This window comes from Telopea speciosissima, chromosome 2 (genome assembly GCF_018873765.1).
Source record: "Telopea speciosissima isolate NSW1024214 ecotype Mountain lineage chromosome 2, Tspe_v1, whole genome shotgun sequence".
Lineage (NCBI taxonomy): Eukaryota > Viridiplantae > Streptophyta > Magnoliopsida > Proteales > Proteaceae > Telopea > Telopea speciosissima.
In genome coordinates, this window is record NC_057917.1 from 31145379 (window position 1) to 31168366 (window position 22988).

Genomic DNA, 22988 nt, shown 5'->3' on the forward strand with positions numbered 1-22988 from the left:
CTCTCGGGTTGACTCAGCCTCTCACTGACCTTGAGAACTAGTGGGCAGCGTCCCATTAGTAGCTAAGGGTGCATCAGGTTTTTCCACCCTTTTGCCACTCCTCAGGACTGTGACCGACTGGACTTTCTCTCTCTGGACCCATTTGACTATTTGGGTTACCTATTGGCTGACTTGGCAATTGGCCAGCCTCCCTCCTACTTATAACATCCACTAGCTGACCTAGTTGGTTCTCTAGCTTATTAATGGACTGAGTATGTGAGTGAAGCAGCTGTGTGTTTTGCTCGAGTCCACTTAATGCTTTTAGCATTTTTTTGTCAAAGGATTGATTCTGTTGGGGTTGAGGATATGGTGGCTGTCCATCCATATAGGCATTGGTTTGAACATTAAATGGTGGCCTAGATGATGGGTTTGGAGGGTTATTAGGTACTGAGTTTTTTCATGAAAAGTTTAGGTGGTTTCGCCATCCTGAGTTATAAGTATTGGAAAAGGTATCATTACCTGGTGTAGGGAAACTTTGAGCTATTTGCACCTATTTCTGAACAAACTCAGGGTATTGTGCAACCGAAGGGCAATTCGTCACATAGTGACTAGGGCTAGCACATAGGGCACATGCTTCAATCTGATTGGGTGGAGGGAAACTTGTTGGGAAAGGAAAAATATGATGCTGCCCTGTAGACATCAAATAGTCCAATTTCTTGGACAACATGTCAACCTTAGTAGTCATCTCAACAGTTGGATTGATCTCATAGAGACCACCCTTCTTTGGTTTCCCTATGTGTGCAACCTCAGTTCGAGAGCCCGAAGCAAGATGTTGGGAATTTTCACTAAGGGTTTCAAAAAGATCCCATGCTTCCGTCTCATTCTTATGCATAAATGTTCCACCACAAGAGGAGTCCACCATCTGCCTATATCGATCATGGAGACCATCATAAAAACACTGGGCTAACTGCCATTTTGGGATAGCATGGTGGGGGCACTTCCTAAGTAATTCCTTGAGTCTTTCCCACGCTTCATGAAATTGTTCGCCCTCTAATTGGGAGAAACTAGTAATGGCTCGCCTAAGGCTATTAGTCCGGCCAATGGGGAAGAATTTTTTCAAAAATTCCTACTGCATTCCCACCCATGTAGAAATCCTAACCGAATCTAGGGAATGAAGACAGTGTTTGGTTTTGTCCTTTAAGGAAAATGGGAACAGAAGCAACTTTAAGGCATCTTCAGAGAGGTTTAGGATTTTGACTGTAGAGCATACCTCTAAGAACTCATCAAGATGCTTGTAAGGCTCCTCATTAGCAAGTCTATAATAGGATGGTAACATCTGTATGATGCCGGACTTGATCTCATATTGAGCGGCCTGAATGGTAGGCAACTGAATACAAGACACGGGGATATAGGTAGTTGGAGTGAAGTGCTCACTCAGCGGCCTTCTTGGTTGGTTTTCATCACCTATTTTATTATTATCCCTAAGTCTAGCCAATGATCGCTCTATTTCTAGGTCAAGGGGAGTAAAGTTGGGATGCAAAGAACGCCGACCGTGTATAAAACACAACATAGGTTGAACGTGCTAACTAAAAAAAAAATTAATACTAGTAAATTAAAACATGCTAACTAAAAAAAAAAAAGTAATACAAATCAGAAATAAATAATAAAAAAAAAACTAATTTAAAACTAACGAAAATGCTTACCTGGTGTTGATGGTTGCGCAATTTTACATGCTGCCCCTGATGAACAGTTACACATATGCTCTTAAGGGGCTGAGGGAATTAAAATTAAACCTAAACACCCAATCTAGTGCTGAAAAAAAAATTACATAAAATAACCCTAATTACATAAAGTCTAGGAATTAAAAGTAAACCAAATGGACAGCTTGTCCTTACTCGATCTACTCGGCTTCCTGCACAAACAAAGAGAATGTTAGGTATACTAAAATTAACCTATTAAAGAAATTAAAAATAAAAATAAAAATTCTAGAATTATAAAATTAATACTAAAACAAAGTAACACAAAATAACTCAATCAATCATAGCAACCGTGCTTCGGTTCTGTTGCCTCAAGAAATTGCTCGGTTGTCCCTTGAGTGTAGTAACCTACAAAAGGACCAGGGTGACAAAAGAGAACCGGTGTGGTTCTTGCCTAGGACTCTCCGATGCCTAAGGTAGATCTCTCTGACCAAACAGATGAATGATAGAATTCAAGATGGGTTGATGGGGTGGAATACCTCTACTTTTATAGTAGAATATGGCGGTGTGGAGAGTCCCAGTCGATGGTGAGTAATCCTTGTAGTTGATAGAGTCCCTGGTAGCAGGGCTCTTCCTTGGTTGGTTACCTCTCTTCGGGAGATAGTGTCCTGATAGAGTTGATGTCTCCAGTAGATAGACGCTTGCACTTGTTGGATAAGGTCTTTGGTGTTTGAGTCCGTCAGGGACGACGTGACTAGTAGGCAGTGGCCTAGAGTCCTTGAGATGGTGTATGTCTTATTGATGGCGGCGGTAGTGGCCTAGTCTTAGATCAGGGTCTATGTTTGGGATTCGATCCATACCTGGGGTCCACGTTCGTACTCCCGTCTGAGGTTCGCGCCCATCGTGTGGTCCACACCCATCATACGATCCGCCCGAGGTAGTCCACCTGAGGGTGGTCCGTGCCTGAGGTTGGTCCACGCTCGTCATGCAGTTCGTGCCCCAGGTAATCCGTGCCTGTACTTGGTCCTCCACTGGTCCTGACACGGCCCTCCTCCTTGGGCCTGGACACGTGGCCACTTTCGATTGATCGGCGTGAATTTAGGTTTATCATTTGCCCCCCACTCTCTTGGAATGGAGTGTTCAAGAGCGTATCCTTTTCATTTTTATTTTGAAGCTTTATCTCCCTTGTTCTCTTCTAGTTTCCAACTTTCTTGGCTATTAGCCCTTGGCCTTCCTGGTGGCTTGTCCAGCCTTGGCCTACTTAGTGTCGCTTACTCTTGATCTTGATCACATCCGCGGTCTCGGTCACGAGCTTGTCTCCTCCTTGCTTCCATGTCGCCCATGCCTCGATCTCATGTTCTTTGCTCATACCTCGGCTTGTTTGTGCTCATTCGTGCCCGTTGATGCCGTTCGACTGTCCGCGCCCGTTGGCGCCACTCGACTGTCTGTGCCCGTCTGTGCTCGTCCGTGCCCATTGGTACCGCTCGACTATCCACACCCGTTGGCACCGCTCGCCTATCCATGCCAGTTGACGCCGTTCGACTGTCCACACCAGTTCGTGCTCGTCTGTGCCAGTTGGCACCGCTCGACTATCCACGCCCGTTGGCACCTATCGACCGTGGTCCTTGGTCGTGGCCAAAGACCCCCCTTTTTTCCCTCTTTCTTCTCTCTTCTTCTTTTTCTTCTTTTCTCTCTCCTACTTTTTCTCTCTTCTTCTCTCTCTTCTCCTTTGCTCTTAGGTGGCGCCCATTGATGGATTTTGATTTTTTTTTTCACTCTCTGTCTTCTCTCCCTTCCCTCTCCAAGAGTCGACGCCCATGCCTTTTGGGCATGGACCCTTGGCGCTTTTTTTTTTTTTTCATTACTCTCTTTCTTCTCTCCCGTCTCTCTCCAAGAGTCGACGCCCATGCCTTTGGGGAGTGGACCCTTGGCCTTTTTTTTTCATCACTCTCTTTCTTCTCTCCCTTCTCTCTCCAAGAGTCGACGCCCTTGCCTTTTGGGCGTGGACCCTTGGCCTTTTTTTTTTTGCTCTCTTTCTTCTCTCTCTTCTCTCCTCTCTTCTTCCCTCTTAAGAGTCGATGCCCATTGATGGCTCCCATGGCTCTTTGGCCATGGCCTCTTGGCCGTGGTCTCTTGGCCATGGTCTCTTGGCTGTGGCCTCTTGGTCCCCTTTTTTTTCACTCTCTTTCTTCTCTCTCTTCTTCTCTCTCTTAAGAGTTGAAGCCCATTAATGGCGCCCATGGCCCTTTGGTCATGGCCTCTTGACCGTGGTCTCTTGGCTGTGGCCTCTGGGCCCCCTTTTCTTTTTTTTCGTATTGAGTCAAATTGGTCTTTAGCCATAGACACATCTTTACTCGAACCTTGACCTCGACCCCTTGCGAACTTCGACCTTGGACCTCGAACCTCAACCTCGGACCTCGAACCTCGAACCTCCTCCTCGGACCTCGACCTCAAACCTTGAGCCTCGCCCATGTCCATGGCCTGTCGTCTACAGCTTATGGCAGTGGTAAATTTTTTTTTTTTTTGTTTTGGGTACCTTTCCTCCTGGGTTTTCTTGTTGGTTGTTGCAGCTTGCTTTCCACTCTCCTGGGTCGGTGGCTTGACGTTGGGGGACTACTACTCAAGTAAGTAACCTTCCTTGCCATTATCCATGATGTCTAGCGAATCTGACTCCGCCACTATTGTAGTTGGGTCCACGGATGGGCCCTCTTCAAGGTCGTCTTCTTCTGGAGAAACTCTCCCCCCATTGCCTCCTCCCAGACCTACTTCTTGTAATGAGGAGGATGCCATTGATAGTCCTAGCCCAAATGGAAGGATGGGACAGTTCTCAAGCATCTTAACCGCATCGGACTTGGTGTCTTTTCGTCGATTGTACCACATACCTTCTGAGATTGTCCTTCGCGACTCTTAGGAGTTGATCGTGCCTTCTCCCACCGAGCGAATGAGGTCTGCCCTTATAAGGTTTCCTTCTCCTATAGCCTTCTTTCTGGATTTCTGTGGTTGGATCTGCGCTCCTTTGTGTATTGCTCTTCGTCACTTGTATATGGCCGACTGGCTTTGGTAGTCATTCGATCTCGGTGACCTTGAGCTTTGATGGTTCTCAGACTTTGGAGGTCCGTGGACCCTGGTGGCCTTGCACCTTGGTGGTCCAGAGACCTTGGTGGCATTGTGCCTTGGTGGTCCGAAGACTAAGGTGGCATTATGCTTTGTGGTCAGCGGACCTTGGTGGCATTGTGCCTTGGTGGTCAGTTGACCTTGGTGGTCAACGGACCTTGATGGCATTGTACCTTGGTGGTCAACGGACCTTGGTGGCATTACGCCTTGATGATCAACGGACCTTGGTGGCATTGCGCCTTGTTGGTCAAAGGACCTTGGTGGCATTGTGCCTTGGTGGTCAGCGGACCTTGGTGGTATTGCGCCTTGGTGGTCAACGGACCTTGGTGGCATTGTACCTTGGTGGCGTTACACCTCGGTGGTCCGGAGACCTTGGTGGCATTACGCCTTGGTGGTCCGTGGACCTGGGTGGCCTTGCTCCTTGGTGGCATTACGCCTTGGTGGTCCGGAGACCCTGGTGGCATTACGCCCCAGTGGTCCATGGACCTGTATGGCCTTGTGCCTTGGTGGTACGTAGACCATGATACTTTAGAGGTGGTCCGTAGACCATGGTGTTTTGGAAGTGGTCCGTAGACCATGGTGCTTTGGAGGTGTTCGACCGACGGGTAGAGTAAACGAATGTATCCCAATATAAAATTTCAAATTATCCTTGAAAACTATAATTGTAATGTGACCTACTGTGTACCGTGGTTGACTGCTGACTATGCTACTGCTACTGCTACTACTACTACTCTTCTCCAGCACTACTACTGCTACTACTGTTCCCCTTACTGGTAGTACTTCTTTAGGTGTTCTGAGTTCTAGGTGTGATCTATCTTCTTGCCCCCCAGAGTTTTCAAGCCGTAGGTCCCTAGGCGTATCTACTTGAAAACTATATAAGGTCCTTCCCAGTTGGCTGACAGCTTTACCTCCTTTCATGGTTAGTACTTGCTCGTCGTAGGACTAGGTCTCCCTGGTGGAATAGCCTCTCTCTTACCCTGGCATTATAGTACTAGGCTGTTCGCTGCTGATATGCCACATTTCTCAGTAGTGCCTTCTCACGAACCTCATCCAGAAAGTCCAAGTTTGCTTGGAGTCCGTCGTCATAGGTGCGCTCGTTGAAGTATAGCACTCTGTGAGATATGGCGAGGACTTCTACTGGTGCCAGTGCCTCTGTGCCATATGTTAGGTAGAATGGGCTTTCTCCTTTGGGTGTCCTTACTGTGGTTCGGTATGCCCACAGAACACTTGGTAGTTCCTCGACCCACTTCCCTTTGGCGCCTTCTAGACTTTTCTTGACCCCTTCTAGCAATGTTCTGTTTGTCACCTCCACCTGACCATTGGCCTATGGGTAGGCTACCGAGACAGGTCGATAGTCAATGTTGTAGCTCTGGCAGAATGCTCTGAACTTGGGGTTATTGAACTGCTTCCTATTGTCTGAGAGTAGTATCCTTGGTACCCCAAACCTATAGATGATGTCATCACGAACGAACTTCTCCATTTTATTCTCTGTTATTTTGGCCAATGGCTTAGCCTCAACCCATTTGGTGAAGTAGTCTATGGCATTCACCAAGTACTTGTGGTTCCCAGATGCTGTTGTTAAATCGCCTAGGATGTCCATCCCCCACATGGCAAAGGGGATGGGGTTGAGGATCGATGTCAATTTGGTGGTGGGTAGATGGGGTACTGGGATGAATAATTGACATTGCTCGTAAGTCTTGGCATACTGTATTGCTTCTTCTTGCATCGGCGGCCAGTAGAACCCCTGGCGGAGGACTTTGTAGGTCAGAGCTTGCCCTCCTATGTAGATTTCCCATATCCCCTTATGTACCTCCGCCAAGGCATACTTGGCTCCCTTGGGTCTGAGGCACCGGAGTAGTGGTGCTGTGACCCCCCTCTTGTATAGTACTCCGTCCATGATGGTGTACTTTGTAGCTCTTATCCTTATCTTCCTTCCTTCGACCTTGTCTTCTGGTAAGACGTCATTCTATATGTAGTTGAGTATAGGGTCCATCCAGCTAGGCCCCTCCTCAATCTCATTGACCTGCTTCTCCTAATAAGTTGGCTCATGTAATATTTCAACGTAGATGGCACTGGCCAGGTTTCAAAGCTCATCGTTGGCTAGCCTAGACAGGGCGTCGACGGTGGCATTCTTGATCCTGGGAACCCAAACCATCTCGAACTTCATGAACTCCCTAATCAATGCTCGAGCACGTGCTAGGTATGACGCCATTCGCTCGACCTTTGCCTCATGCTCTCCATTCACCTGGTTCATTACAAGTTGGGAGTCACTCCGAATGGATAGGTGTTTGACTTGGAAGGCCTTAGCCATCCGGAGTCCAGCTAGTAGTGCCTCATACTCTGCTTCGTTATTGGATGCCTGGAATGTGAATCGGAGAGCATACTAGATTCGGAAACCTTCGAGGCTGGTGAGTATGAAGCCAACCCCACTTCCTGCTGCGTTACTTGAACCATCCATGAACATCTCCCACAATCCTTGATCATGCTCTTCTGGTCCTTCTGCTTCTGGCTCCATCTTAGATAGGGTGCATTCGGCGACGAAGTCTGCCAAAGCTTGGCCTTTGATGGCCATCTGGGGTTGGAACCTGATTTCATGTTCACTAGACTCTACCGCCCAGGCTATCAACCGTTCGGAGACGTCTGGCTTGTGTAGTACCTTCTTCAGTGGTAAGTCGATGAGTACTATGGCGGTGTGGGCTTGGAAGTAGGGTCGTAGCTTCCTAGCCACAATCACCAGCACGTAGGCTACCTTCTCGATCCTTGTGTACCTAGTCTTTGTGTCAATCAGTACATGACTGACATAATAGATGGGTGTCTATACTCTACCCTCTTCCCTCAACAGTACTGCACTTACCGCGATCGGGGTGGCGGCTAGGTAGATTTACAGCCCTTCATTGGGCTTTGGTCGCCTAAGCAGTGGTGGATTCTCCAGGCACTCCTTCAGTTCATCGAATGCCCTTTGGCACTCCTCCGTCCATGAAAAGTCTTTAGGACTTCGGAGGTTCTTCAATGTCTTGAAGAATGGTAGGCATTTGTCTCGTGACCGTGACACGAACCTTGAAAGGGCGGGCGACCCTTCTATTCAACCTCTGCACTTCCCTGATCGTCCGAGGTAGTGCCATCTCTTGGATGGCCTTGATCTTGGATGGGTTGGCTTCTATTCCACGTACTAAAACCATGAACCCTAGGAACTTCCCGTATGTTAGTCTGAAGGCACACTTTACGGGGTTTAGCCTCATCTGATTCCTTCTCAGTACCGTGAATGCTTCCTCTAGGTCGATCAAGTATTGGTGGGCTTGGATGCTTTTCACGAGCATGTCATCCACATACACCTCCATGTTGCACCCGATCTGTTCCTCGAGCATCTTATTGACCATCCTCTGGTAGGTGGCCCCTGTGTTCTTCAGTCTGAATGGCATGACGCGATAGCAGTAGTTCTCCTTGTCCATCCGGAATGAGGTGTAGGACTCATCATCCTCATGCATGAGGATCTGGTTATACCCAGAGTAGGCATCCATGAAGCTCAACATCTCATGGTTGACAGTAGCATCGATCAATAGATCGATCCTGGGTAGTGGGTACTCATCCTTTGGGAATGCCTTGTTCAGGTTTGTGTAGTCGATGCACATTCTCCACTTCCCATTGGGTACCATGACCACATTCGCGAGTTAGATTGGGAACTTCTCTTCTCTTATGAACCCTGATTGGCTCAACTTCACGACCTCTTCCTTGATAGCTGCCTGTCGGTCGAGGGTGAAATTCCATCGCTTTTGTTGGACGAGTTTCCTGGTTGGGTCTACATGTAGCCAATGTTCTGCTATGGATCGTGGTATGCCTGGCATGTCAACGGTTGACCATATGAAGACGTCCATGTTTGCTTAGAGGAGACGCCCAAGCTCATCCTTCTGTTCCTTGCTTAATAGTGAGCCAACTTGTACGACCTTGGAAGGGTTGTCTTTGTTGAGTGGCCAGGGGACGAGGTCTTCCACTGGCCTTCCTCTTCTCTCTGCCAGTTCATCTCTCTGGTCGCTGACCAGGTTCTCCATGCACAGTGCCATTCCACGTGTGTTACCATTATTTTTCTTGACAAAGGTGGCATAGCATTCTCTGGCCTTCTTCTGATCGCTCGGACTTCACCTACCCCATTATCAGTGGGGAATTTCATCTTCAAGTGGAGTGATGATATGACTCCTCTAAGGGCTATCAGAGACGGTCGCCCTAGGAGGCCGTTGAAGGACACTACGAACCTGACGACCATGAAGTTCACCATGATGGTTACTTGTCGAGGGTGCTCAGCGGAGGTGACGGGCAACTCTATGGTACCTCAGATGGAGGCAGTGGTGCCCGAAAACCCATAGAGGTAGGTCGACTCTGGTTTGAGTTGGTCGTCCCCGAACCCGAATTGGCGATAGGCTTCCAATGAGAGCACATCCACGAACGCCCCTGTGTTTATCAGCACCCTATGCACTGGTCGGTTGGCTATCTCCACCTTCACTACTAGGGCGTCTTCATATGGAAAGCTTACACCTTCCAAGTCTACATCTGAGAAGGAGATTACCGTCTCAGTCTTGGCTACCTTGCTTGGCTTCTCTGCTACTCCCACGAACCTGGCATGGGCTTTGGCCTTCCTGGTAGACTCTTGCCCTGGTCCTCCTAGTATGGTGAGGATGGGGACTCCCTTGGTGTTACTTGGCTCTGCTACATCCCTCCTCTCTTCTGGGTGGTCTCTCTCTCGATCTGTCCTCCTTACCTCCCTTCTTAGTTCTTCTCTTTCTTAGTTACGACCTCGGTCTACTTGGCTCAAACGACCGTCACGTGTTCCTTTCACGTACTTGTTCAAACTCCCTGCCCTTACAAGTTGCTCTATCTCCCTCTTTAGTTGGTAGCAGTCTTCTGTGTCATGTCCGTTGTCCTTGTGGAAGAGACAGTACTTGTTGGCGTTACGCTTCTCAAGTCCTGCTAGCATGGGTCGTGGTCAACGGAGTAGGTCTCGATCTTGGATTTGCATAAGGATCTAGGACTTGGTGGTGTTCAGGGGTGTGAAGTCTAGGCTGCTTGCTCACTCGCCCCTTTCTGGGCGACGGTCGCTCCTTCCTGATGGGCCATTGCCCTTCTCCTATCGACACTTGGTCCTCGACCTCTTGCTTTCTTTGCGGTTATCCGGTGCCAACCTCTTATTATCTTGTGGCTTGGCCTCGATCACCTTCTTCCGAGCCTGTAGTACCTCGGCTATGTTGGCGAACTCGTTACACCGCTCTAGAAGGTCCTTCATGGTCCTGGTCTCATGACGTGCCAGGTCTTTGATCAAGTCCAGGTCTCTAATACCCCCAGCCAAGGCTGCATGCTGGGTCTGGTCGTCTAAGTCTCGGACCTCTAAGGACTCCTTAGTGAACCTACTGACGTACTCCCTGAGGGACTCCCCAGGGTTCTGTATCACGTTTAATAGATTGATCGTGGTCTTCTGCTGCTTGACACTGCTCTGGAAGCGGGTGACGAACTGTTCACATAACTCTGCGAATGAACCTATCGACCTCGGTTGTAGTCTGGAGAACCATGAAGTAGCGGCACCCTTGAGGGATGCAGGGAACGCTCAGCAGGAGACCACGTCTGATCCCCCATATAAGGTCATCATCCCATTGAAGTAGTTAATGTGATCATTGGGGTTTGTGGTACCACTGTTGTCACGCCCCTATCCCAATGTAAGATATTTTGCCACATAGGGGTATGACTGGGACAATCGCACATTATCCCAACACCTACCAGGATCACAGATGCAGTGTCCCGAGCCACAGTCCACCCTGTCATCACATTATGATAATAGAAAGGAACGTACCAAAAGGAATAATCATTCCAATTACAGAGTTAGCGAAAGCGAAATTAAATTCAAATATGTGAAATTATAGAGCACCGGTTCTCTAATGATAACACATAGTATAATAACAGTGTCCATAGCCATTCAATCTCTCCTAATAAGTAAACATACAGTTATTACATGATCGTGGAAGGAATACATAAGTTAAATAAATAAACAATCGCCCCAAGGGCACAAACTCTTGGGTGTACATCTACATCCAAATCACAGTCATCAACTCCACTTGATCCGTATCCAACGGTGCTCGTCAAGGGGCTATCTGCATATAAACTAAAAAGTGGTTGTACGACAGGGGTAGCTACACTAGCTAGTGAGGGAGCAAAGGGAAATGCGCACACACCACACAATCAATATCAAGCAGAATGATGCATGCTAATGTTAGATTCATTTTCCACCTAGCACACAATTCTATCTGTCAAGTATATGCTACTATGATAACTCGAGAAACACTGAGGGTCACTTATTCTATCGTCCCAGTGAGACCTCAATTATCACGAAGGGACCTGCCCCGATAGAAGCCATCATGACCACCCAGTAGGAAACCCCGATAGCCATCACTACCCCTGCCCTGGCCTCTCCCACCTTCACAGACCGCAGGTGCTCAGACTATCCAACACATAAACCCCTGTTGGCAAGGATCATAGCATAAGAGAACAAGCATCCTAGCCGCAGATATATTATATGCAGGTTCCTATCGTCCCGAGAGGTATTCCGGGTGCATCAACGTCCCATTCCAACTAGTACCCGGGTACCAGCACGGCACGGCACATTCAGATCAGGATGACATACAGTAATTTTTATAATTAAATAAATTAGGATTCCGGTACCGACACACCTGACACTGTAGCCCGATACAGTGGTGAGCACACTATCACATAATAAATCACATTTGGATAATAATGTAATGCGTACAATGCTTATAGATATATAATAGCATGCTTAAGATTAACAATTATATAATAATCAAACCCAACAAAATCACCCAAAACCCACTCACCTAACGCGGGTGTAGCCCGGCGTGATTGGCATGAATCTCCCCGGGCATCGGGTGTCATCCGACGTGGTTCACATGAATCTCACCAGTGCACCAACCTAACATACAAAAGAAAGCATTAAAAAAAATATAAAAGGGTCCCATGCTAGGCCCCAAATGGTTAAAATCAAGTTTCAACCAAGACAGCACGAGCGGACTCACGGGCGGTCTCAACAGAGGTGAATCCACCCCTGACTTTGTTCAGGCCAAAGGGTAAAATCAAAGCGAGCGGACCCACGAACGGAACTTCTTAGTTGAATCCGGTCGTTGATCCGTTCAACACCTGAGACAGCCATAAAAGGGAGTGGATCCATGGGCAGATGTGCTTCTTTGGTCTGCCCCTGCATCCGTTCGATTTCCTGAGACAGACCCGAGAGCAACAGGTCCCAGGCAGAGGCAAACAGAGTGAATCTGTGCCTTTGTCCACTCAGGCCAACACACAAGGTTTATATTGGGCGGATTGACGAGCGGTACCACGATAAATGGATCTGATCATTCATCTACCGGCAGTCTCTTTTGAGATTTCAAAGAGTTTCAGCTCCAGCTTGAAGCTTAGAGCTCCTTAGCATCTTAGGATCATGGAGGGGGTGTCTAGGCCTTCCTAGGGTCACTAGATCCTAGGCTTAACCTCATGGATCCAAGATCCTACAAGGTTGGGTCTCAATTGGGGTCCAAGGGTTGGGTTTCAAGTTCAAAACCAGGGGTTCAACAACCATGGCTGCAAATGCAGCACCAAGGGGTTCAAACCATACCTAGGTCAGCTCCATTAAAGCTCCATCTAGGGACCGAGCTTCACCTTGAGTCCCAAGGGAACTCTAGGTCACCCAAGCTCAAGGAATCTATCAAAATAAAAGGGGAAAATGGAGGAGAACTAGGTTTCAGGAGCTTACCTTGGTGATATCCTCCAATGGAGGAGTGGAGTCCAAGGCTAGGTGAGCCTTCATGCTCTCCTCCCTTCCTTTCCATCTCTTCTCCTTCACCTTCTTCTTCCTTCTTTGTCTGGTTAGCAAGAGGAGGAGATGTGGGATAGCCAACCATTTTGGCATAGCTCTCATCTTCTTCCCTTCCCCTCTCATTCCTCTTCCACTCCTACTTCTTCCCTCTTCCTTCCTCCTCCTTCTTCTCTTATCTCTTCTCCTCCATGGTTTTGGGGAGGGGGAGAGATAAGTGAATGGGAGGGATTCTTTTAGCTTTAAGGGGGGTAGAAGGGTCCTTAGGGTGTGTTTGGTTAGGGGTCTTAGAATGTAGTTAGATCCTTAGGCTTAAAATGGGTCTTGGGTTAGGGATTAGGCCATGTTTGGTCCAAGTCATGGCCCTGGGGTCTATTTAGATAGTTAGGGTCAGTTTGGGTAGGGTCCAAGTCTCACTTAGACCTATTGGCCCTTAGGTCTTGTTTGGTTTTGACTAGGTTATTAAAACCCATTATCTCCCTAAGTTAGGCTTTGTGGGCCCCACTTGACCAATAAATGGTAGGGGTAGGGGTCCACAGGGTCCAATGGCTTGATTAAGGTATCCGGGACACAGGGGTGTGGGTCCCAAAGGAAAATAATCTAAAAAGACTGATGACAGCACGAGAGGATCCTCGAGTGGATTCAGCAAGACTGAGTCTGTTCGTAACTCTGGTGCTACTGTCATGGCCCAAACTTCAAGGAAAGTTACAGGACTTTGGCCCACACTTCCAAGTCTTCGAGGGGAATCTTTCTATGGTATTTCCAATTCAAGGTCATCAGTGTTAACCATAGCCATAAGGCATTACCCATTGAGTAAGATCTAAACTGCCCCAGGGTATAGGGGTATATTTGGGATACAGGTGTAACAACTATAGAGTTTGAAGGTGGGTAACCTGAACCTGGAGGGGAGTGTGGCTGTCATGATCTCTGCCGAGAATGGATGCTGCTCGGGGATCAAGTATGTCTCGCCCTTAGTCTGTTTCTTCAATCCTTCCAGCTTCTCGTCCAAATCTCGGAGTCTCTTGTCTAGCTCCTCTTCTCGTGACTGTCCCTCACGTCTAGTCAAACGTTCACTGCAACCTCATTCTCATCCTCTCCTTGAAGTCCCCTCTGCATCTTGAGTATTGGCAGGATGGCGAATGGTCACATTACGATGACCCCTGGCGGGAACGTGAGGGGCTTTCTTCTCGGTAGGTTTGTCCTTGGTGTTGGCAATGACTTGCGATGATGGGATGTCGTGCGCTACCTCAAGTAGTCTTGAAAGAGTTATTGGTCATTGAGGATCTACCGCTGCAAGTCATTGATCTGACCCATGGTCGCTGGTGCATTAGGGTCAGGTACTGGCTCCACGGCTGCTTCGGGGTTGAGGTTGACTACCTCAACCTATTCATTCTCTGGGACCTCCCTCTCCTGAGAGACATGATCATTGGCTCTGCGACACAAGCTCTCTAGAGGAGGTGATCCGTTTCCCTCCCTTGCAGCATTGTTGGTGGAGGGAACGATCTTCTTACCCCGTGGTGCCATTGAGTAGTTATAGAATCAAGCTAGTAGGTACGATGGCTAGTGTCATTCCCATAGACGGTGCCAATCTATTGTGTCAAGAAATTACTCGGTGGTCCCTCGAGTATCGTAACCTGCAAAAGGACCAGGGTGGCAAAGGAGAACCGGTGTGGTTCCGGCCTAGGACTCTCCGATGCCTAAGTTAGATCTCTCTGAGCAAACAGATGAATAATAGAATTCAAGATGGGTTGATGGGGTGGAATACCTCTGCTTTTATAGTGGAATGTGGCGGTGTGGAGAGTCCCAGTCGATGGTGATTAATCCTCGTAGTTGATAGAGTCCCTAGGTAGCAGGGCTCTTCCTTGGTTGGTTACCTCTCTTTGGGAGATAGTGTCCCGATAGAGTTGATGTCTCCAGTAGATAGACACTTGTGCTTGTTGGATAAGGTCTTTGGTGTTTGAGTCGGTCAGGGACGACATGACTAGTAGGTAGTGGCCTAGAGTCCTTGAGATGGTGCATGTCTTGTTGATGGCGGTGGTAGTGGCCTGGTCTTAGATCAGGGTCTATGTTCGGGATCCGATCCGTACCCGGGGTCCACGTTCTTGCACCCGTCTGAGGTCCACGCCTATAGGCAGTCCACGGCCGTTGTGTGGTCCGCTCCCAAGGTTGGTCCATGCCCGTCATGTGGTTCTCGCCCGAGGTAGTCCGCGCCCGAGGGTTGTCAGCGCCGGAGGTTGGTCCACGCCCGTCATGCGGTCTGCGCCCGAGGGTGGTCCGCGCCTGTGCTTGGTCCTCCACTGGTCCTGACACGGCCCACCTCCTTGGGCTGGGACACGTGGTGGCTTCTAATTGGTCAGCGTGAATTTAGGTTTATCAGGTTCCCAGGCAATGGCACCAAAATTTGATTGTGTCGTTAATCGGTAAAAAATAAAACCCTAAATTAATCTAGCAAGTAGCAAGTAAGGGGTCGATCTACGGGGAACTAGAAGGCTAGATTACTAAAATGATAAGATGAAAATGATGAAAATTAAACTGCAATGAATCTGATTTTAAACTACGAACGAAAGAAATGAATCTAAGCTAACAACGATATGTAAATACGGGAGAAGACTATCATTAGGGTTCGAATCCCCAATGGGTTGTTATTCAATTCGGTTGCATGCTTTGGTTTATTATAACCACATGCCTAATAATACCATAGAACGTGGTACTATCGTCCTTCACTTATACGGCTTGGCACGCTTAGTTTGTTCAGCTATAATCCATCATCGGTATAACCACATAAGAACAAAATACCATTGATTGAATGAAAAATAATGAATCACAAAAACAGAATTTTCCAACTAAATATATCTATTAAAATTATCCAAATAGGGATTGGGTTTCAACATCAAGCAATCAAAAATGCAAACCAGAATTTTAAATAGCAAACACAATTAGTTCATCTGCACCTAAAGATAGAAAGAACTTAGCCGATCATGGTGCTAAGAGACAGGGGGCAGCAATGGTGACCTTCCATGGAGATAAAATTGTTGGTTCATGACGGGGCTGCAATACGTTGAAGACAAAGCAGCTGAAACTGTGATGGCAAGGCTGCTCTCCACTTGGGCTCCCAAGATAAAACGTGAAGAAGAAGAAAGGGATTGAGAAGAGAAGAAGTATGGTGGAAGATGGAAGGCGCTGCTATATAAATCCTGGATGGAAGGGAGAGATTGTGTGAGATTTGAAAGTTGGAGAGATATTAGAGAGAGGAGAGAGAAAAGTTGAATGGAATTAGGAAAGATGGGGGAGTCGTGGATGGTATATGGAGGGAATTAGAGGAAAGAGGGGAGAGAGTTTAGAAAAGAGAGAGTTTAGAGATTATGTTTCGCTTTTTTTATTTATCTTTAAGAGAGAGGGATTTTTTTAAAAGAGATGGGGAGTTAGGAAGGATGGGAAACCGTAGTGGGATGAGAGAGGAAAGAGAGATTTTAGGAATATGAGAAGAAATAGGAGAGAGAAAAGATAATTGAGAGAAGTATGAGAGATGGGAACTGTAGAAGGGATGAGAGATTTGGAAAAAAAGGGAGAGAAAATAGAAAGGATTTTGGAAAAAGGGGAGAGAGAAAAAAGAGAAGAAAAAAATAAAGGATAGAGAGGGAGAGACAAACGTGAGGGAGAGAAGAGAAGGGGGGAGAATTTAACCTAAATTCTAATTTGTTCAAAACCATCTTTTTGAAAATATCTCTCCATCCTGAGCCCGGATGGACCCAATCCAAGAATTAAAGTTGCTCCAATTAATATTCTGGATAAGATGAGCCTAATATCAAAGATCTTCTAAAAATTTCCCAATTGTTTGAAATTATGATTATGCCCTTGGGTCTTCAGTGAAACTTCTTCCCATCTCGCCCTTGATCACATGTGAGTCGATCCTTGGGTAGACTGGTGCCTAGATTGCATCACATCATTCCTTTCAGCATCTTCTATATGCATGAACCTATAACACCCTTTTTACATTTTTACCCCTAAGACCAAATTCGGTGGAACTAGGTGGGAACCACCCCTTGAACTCAAAAATACAAGAGGTCTTCATTGGGCTGGGCTTGTGTAGCATTGAACTCCTCCAACTTGGTTTTCTCAATTTAGGCTCTGAAAGTGCACTTGTCGTCTAATATTTCTTATATTCCAAAAATACCCTTGTACCCTAAAAATATAGAAAAGTACCCGAATAGCTCCATTCTAAGCAGATAAAAATGCAAACTTACATGGGATAGTTTCACCCATAAATGTGCTCATCATCAACCCATAATCCTTTGGTTGTCTCCAACTTCTTTTTGATCCCATCTAGCAGGATTTTGGTCATGGCTTTTGCTAAGCCATTAGATTAGGGATGTGCTATTGTGGTCCTACGCAACTGAATCTCATACCGATCACTAAACTCCTTAAACATTTGCTCAAATTGCTTCCCGTTATCTGTGATAAGGGTTCTTAGGATTCCATATTTGTATATGATGGAATGGAGGAAGAACCTCCGCACCTTTGTTCCTAAGATTAATGCCAATGCCTCTACCTCTACCCATTTGATGAAGTAATCTACTGCCACTACCACGAATTGTCTAAATGGACCTAAGATGTCCATCCCCCATTGTACAAAAGGCAGTGGACTAGTGATGGAGGTGAGCTCAGTTTCCGGATGGCGGGTGATCGGTGCAAAGGTTTGGCATTTGATGCATTTGAGTACAAAACTCATTGCCTCTTTTTGTAAGTATGGCCAAAGTACCCTTGCCTGATGACCTTGTGAGCTAGCGCTATGCCCCCCAAGTGTTGTCCGCAAATGCCTATATGAATTTTCCTAAGCACATACTCTGTTTCTGATGGCCTGAGCATTTTAAATAGGGCATGGAGTAAGCTTTTTTGTAAAGTACCTCCTCAATCATAGTGAACCGTGCTGCTCTCATCCTTATCTTATTAGCTTCTTCTCTGTTTGTTGAGACTATCCCTCCTTGGAGATATGCGATGAGTGGATCCATCCAGCAAGGTTCAACGTCAATGGGGAGTACACTTTCGGTTTCTTTTATACTTGGTGTGCTGAGAATGTCTATATATATCGTTCGGCCTAACTCTTGAAATTCTGAGGTGGCCAGCCTGGACAACGCATCTGCTGAGGCATTCTATGCTCGGGGTACCTGTAAGATTTGAAAGTAAGAAAATCCAATAATTAAGTCACGTACCTTCTTTAGATATTGCGCCATGCACTATTCTTTTGCTTCATATTCGCCTTTCACTTGATTAACCACCCACTGAGAATCGCTATGCACGATGATGTTCTTTATCATCAGACTCTTTGCCAGATTCAAACCGACAATTAGGGCCTCATACTCAGCTCCATTATTCATATTTTGGAACTCGAATCTTAGTGTGTACTACACTAAGAACCCTCCTGGACTTGTCAGTATCAACCCTACGCCACATCTGTTGCTGCTAGATGAGCTGTCTACATACAAAGTCCAAGATTCTACTAGTTCTGGGGGGTCGCCATTTACCACTACTTCATCGTTTGGCAAGGTGCACTCGACGGTGAAGTCCGCTAGTGCCTGGGCCTTGATAGCCATATGGGGCTTGTACTGGATATCAAATTCCCCAAGTTCTATCGACCATGCCACCAGACGTCCTGAATGAGCGTGTCTGACCACAATTTTCTTCAATGGATGGTTTGTCACTATCTCTATGGTATAGGGTTGAAAGTAAGGCCTTAGCTTTCGCACAACCATTGTTAGAGCATAAGCATGCTTCTCAATATTATTGTATCTGGTTTCCGCATCTAAGAGCACCTTGCTGATATAGTAAATTAGCTTTTGCCCCCGACCATCACCTCTGACTAACACTACACTTATTGCCACCACAGTAATGGCTAAATAGAGCTGAAGCACATCTCCCAGGTCTGGCTTGGTTAAGAGTTGGGGTTGATCAAATATTTCTTCAAGTTTGTAAACGCCTTCTAGCAGTCTTCTGTCCATTCAAAAGTGAGCTTGACCCCCTTTGCCTGTCTCTCTCGTGCTCTATTTTTTAATGCCTTAAAGAAAGGGAGACACCAATCTCCGAAAGCCGAGATAAACCTTCCAAGCGCCGCCACTCTTCCTATTAGCTCATGCAAGTCCTTGACTTTGCCCGGTGGCCGCATTTCTAGTATAGCTTTGATTTTGGCTAGATTTGCCTCTATTCCTCTCCTTGAGACCATGAAACCGGGGAATTTTCCTGAGGTGACTCCAAATGCTCACTTGGCTGAATTCAACATCATTTTGCTTTTCCTCAAGACTTGGAATGCTTCTTCCAAGTCAGTTACATGGTTTGATGCCTTCAAGCTTTTTACCAGCATATCATCCACGTAAACTTCCATATTGTACCCTATTTGATCTTTAAAGATATGAGTCACTAACTGTTGGTAGGTGGCTCCTACATTTTTCAACCCAAAGGGCATACGGGTGTAGTAGCAGTATGTATCCCTTATGGCGATGAAGGAAGTCTTCAATATATCTGGTTCATACATTCTAATCTGATTATACCAGGAATAGGCATCCATGAAACTTAACATTTCATGGCCGGCTGTTGTATCTATTAGTAAATCGATACGAGGCAAAGGGTAGTAGTCTTTAGGGCATGCTTTATTCAAATCGGAGAAATCAATACACATTCGCCATTTGCCATTAAGCTTGGGCACCATTACAATAATGGAAAGCCACTCCGGGTAAATGGCTTCTTTTATGAACCCTGCCTCTAATAGCTTGACCACCTCTTCAATCACCTTCTCTTGTCGCTCGGGAGCAAAGGTCCTTTTCTTCTTGAAAATTGGTTTGGATGTCGGATACACGCTGAGTCTATGCTTGGCCAACTCCCGATCCACCCTGGGCATATCTGCTGCCGACCATGCAAACACATCAGCAATGTCCCTTAGGAATTTCACCAAGCTGTTCTTCTGCTCGCCGCTTAGGCCTGCTCCAATCTATACTGTACGGCTTCCATCTCCTTTGATGATTTCTATAGGGATCAAATCCTTCGCTGGTTCCAACCTTTCATGCATGGGACTGTCTCGACTATCCTTTAGGTTAATCTAGAGTGTCTGAGGTTCTTTCCCTTTTGCTCTTAAGTAACCCTTGTAGCATTTTCGAGAGGTTATCTGGCTTCCTCAGCATTCTCCGATTCCTTGATCGGTGGGAAACTTCATCACTAGGTGGGGAGTGGAGACAACGGCTTGCAGGGTGTTGAGTCCTAGACGTCCAAGTATCCCATTGTGAGTGGAGTTCACTTTTACTACCGAAAAGTTCATCATTACCATAGCAAGTTTTGGTTCCATCCCCACTGTTACCAATAATTTGATTGACCCCTCAACGTGCACAAGGCTTCCAGTGAACCCATACGACGGAGACTACCCTCCTCAGCATCTCGGGTTTTAGTTGCATTTTTTCAAATACGTCATAGTACAGGAAGTCAACTGAGCCCCCGTTATCCACAAGGACTCTTGTCACCGTACAGTTGGCAATGGTCATTTTAATCACCAAGGCATCATCATGAGGTTGTATGCTGGACAAGTCCTCATCTGAGAACGTTATCTGCCATTCGGCCTTTCTCCTTTTGCTATGCACTTCAGTTTGGAACACACATCGAGCATGATTCTTTCTAGAGTTAGAGGACTCGCCTCCCAGCCCAGGGCCCTTGTAGATTGTGGCAATTTCCCTGAGTGGGGCATTCTCAGTGTTTTGCTTTCCCCTTGGCCGGTCTTCGTTGTTCTCGGTACTTTCCAACCAAGGAGGTGACCGCCTTTTCCACCGGTTCCCAGGGACGGTATCCCTAGCTCATTTCAATGCCTTCTTTTTTAACAAACAGGCTCAGGCAGCCCCTTTGGATGAGGGCTTCAATCTCATCCTTCAATTGCCTATAGTCCTCAATATCATGACCATGATCTTGGTGAAATCTATAGTATTTGCTCTTGTTGCATTCTTATGCGGGCTTGATCATCTTGATTGGCTAGTGCAACCTCACTTGATCCTTTATATCATTTAGAATATATGCCCGGTTGTGAGTGAGGGCCGTGTAAACTGGCTCTAGGCTTGAATCATTCTTTGGAACTCATGCCTTGTCATCTCTCTTTTTCTTCCCCTCCTTCTGGTCTCTGCCATTCTTCGGGCCATTCCCTCCAACCTCGGTATCTTTTTTTTCTTGGCTTTTCTTCTTGGGTTTGCTTTCTTTTTCCTATTCGGCTGCAAGAACTTCAGCTAGGTTGATGTGCTTCTCGCAGCGTGAGAAAATTTCATACGTGTCTATCGGCTCATCTATGATCAGGGACCTCTTCAACTCGACATCCTTGATGCCGCTACGTAGAGCTTGGAACAGGTTTCGCACTTCCAGTGCCTCCTTGTTGAATATTGTGAGAAAGTTTTTGATTGATTCATCAGGGCATTGTTTAATAGCTTAGAGATTGGCTATTGTCTTCTTATGGACTCTGCTACTCATGAAGTGGGCAAGAAAAGCCCGACCAAGCCCCACAAAGTTGGTCATGGAGCGTGGCTTGAGGCGTGAGAACCATTATCTCCTTCAAGGTAGAGGGGAATGCTCTACACATTATAGCGTCAGATGTTCCCTAAAAGAACATCAATGATTTGAAAGTCTCCAGGTAATCCTCTGGATCCACCGTGCCCGCATACTACTCGATCGCGGGCACCTTGAAGCATTTTGGTAGGGGTTCCGGTCTGATCTTGTCTGTGAAGGCAAGATTGGTAGTGAAGTAGAAGTCGTGGCTTGGGGCTAAGTTCTTTCCTCTCATGACCTCTTAAATTTGATCCTGCAATTCCAACACTTTGTCGTTTAAAGCTTGCTTAAGCCTGATCGACCTTGGTCATTTGGGAATCTTGGCATTTATTGTTCCCCTGGACTTCTTTACCCTTTGGCCGAGTGTTGTTCACATTGCTGTGGTTCTCGCTATGCTCAAGGGAAGGGGTTCTTTCCCTTGCTTGCAATGGATGTGGTAGTACCGAGATTCCTTGTAGGGCATCAAACTGTTTCACTGTCACATACCACGGTAGATCCCTAGGGAGTATCGGATGAGATTCCTCTTATTAGGATTCGTTCACCTCTAGGATCCGATCATCCATCCCCTGGTGGGAACTTGCAGATCTACCCAGAGCTCCTCCCTAAGCGACTGTAGGAGCAGTGGCCGCAACAACGGCGGCTACGGCCTTTGAAATCTTGGATTGATTTTGAGTACTAGTCATAATGGAATCCTTGTAGGTTTTTCTCCTTCTTTTCCCACACACGACGCCAAAGAATGTTGCACAAAGAAAGATGCTCAAGGGAGTTCCTCAAACACTATAACCTTAAAGCCAGATTAAACTAGAAACGATTAAGGAAAATGAAGATGATTCTCTACGGTTTCTTGATTTCTCTCTCGATGAAAGAATATTTTCAGTCCCCCTTACATGGGTGCAAAGACCCCCCTCTTTATACAAGTTTCTCCCTAGCCCTCTTTCTCTGATCTTCCCTCAGATTCACCAGATGGCTTTCCTTCTTTGTGAGATGATCCCCCCCCCCTCTTTGGATTAGGAAACCCTTCAAGAAGAAGGGGATCCTCTCCCTGGACCCCAGGATCCGGAATCCTCTCGTGCATGAATTACAGCTATCATCCTCCATCCACTAGGGTGCTCTTTACTGATCTTGCTGACGTGTCCAGACCAGTGTAACCATTTCGTTAGCAGCCTGATCTATTCTACACAGGGCTTGGTAGCTTGGACTTCAAGCCACCCCACGTGTCACCTGCAGATTGGATAGATAAAGTATGGTGTATCAATATTCATATTGCACACACACCTCTATGCATATATATATATATATATATATATATATATATATATATATATATATATATATATATATAATATGTTATTTATTATATTATTTTTTTTGGGAACATGGATTAATGTGTCATCATGCTCAATCTAGTGTTTTGGGGTGTTTATGTCATTCCATTATGTAAGTTGGTCCAAGCTACAACAAATAGAAATTTATATGTTGCTGTCCCACCATTCTAGATGTCTCTAGTTTAGGAATCTTTTGTATCTTGTTAAGTTATGCTTTATGTATCTTCCCTATTATCAGTTGTATTTTCCTTTCAAAGTTGTGATCGGAAGTAGGACTTCTAGTCTCAAAGAAGATGTAATGGTTTATGCTCTTTTTAGTTTATGAAATCTTGTTATCTTTACCTTATGTTAGTTCCTATGGTGTTTTCTCCACAAGTTTATCCCATGTTTGCTTATTTATTTGTTTTCTTGGTTATATGTTACTAGTTATCCTATCTCCGTTGTTTGTGAGTATAG

The 22988-nt window shown here is 46.3% G+C and overlaps 1 non-coding gene across 1 annotated transcript; it reads left to right on the top strand.

Moving 5' to 3' along the window:
- The first annotated feature begins 959 nt into the window (after positions 1-959).
- LOC122653376 lies at positions 960-1066 on the top strand. The gene has a single exon (XR_006331807.1). It is a non-coding gene; the product is annotated as a small nucleolar RNA R71 (small nucleolar RNA).
- The last annotated feature ends 21922 nt before the right edge of the window (positions 1067-22988 follow it).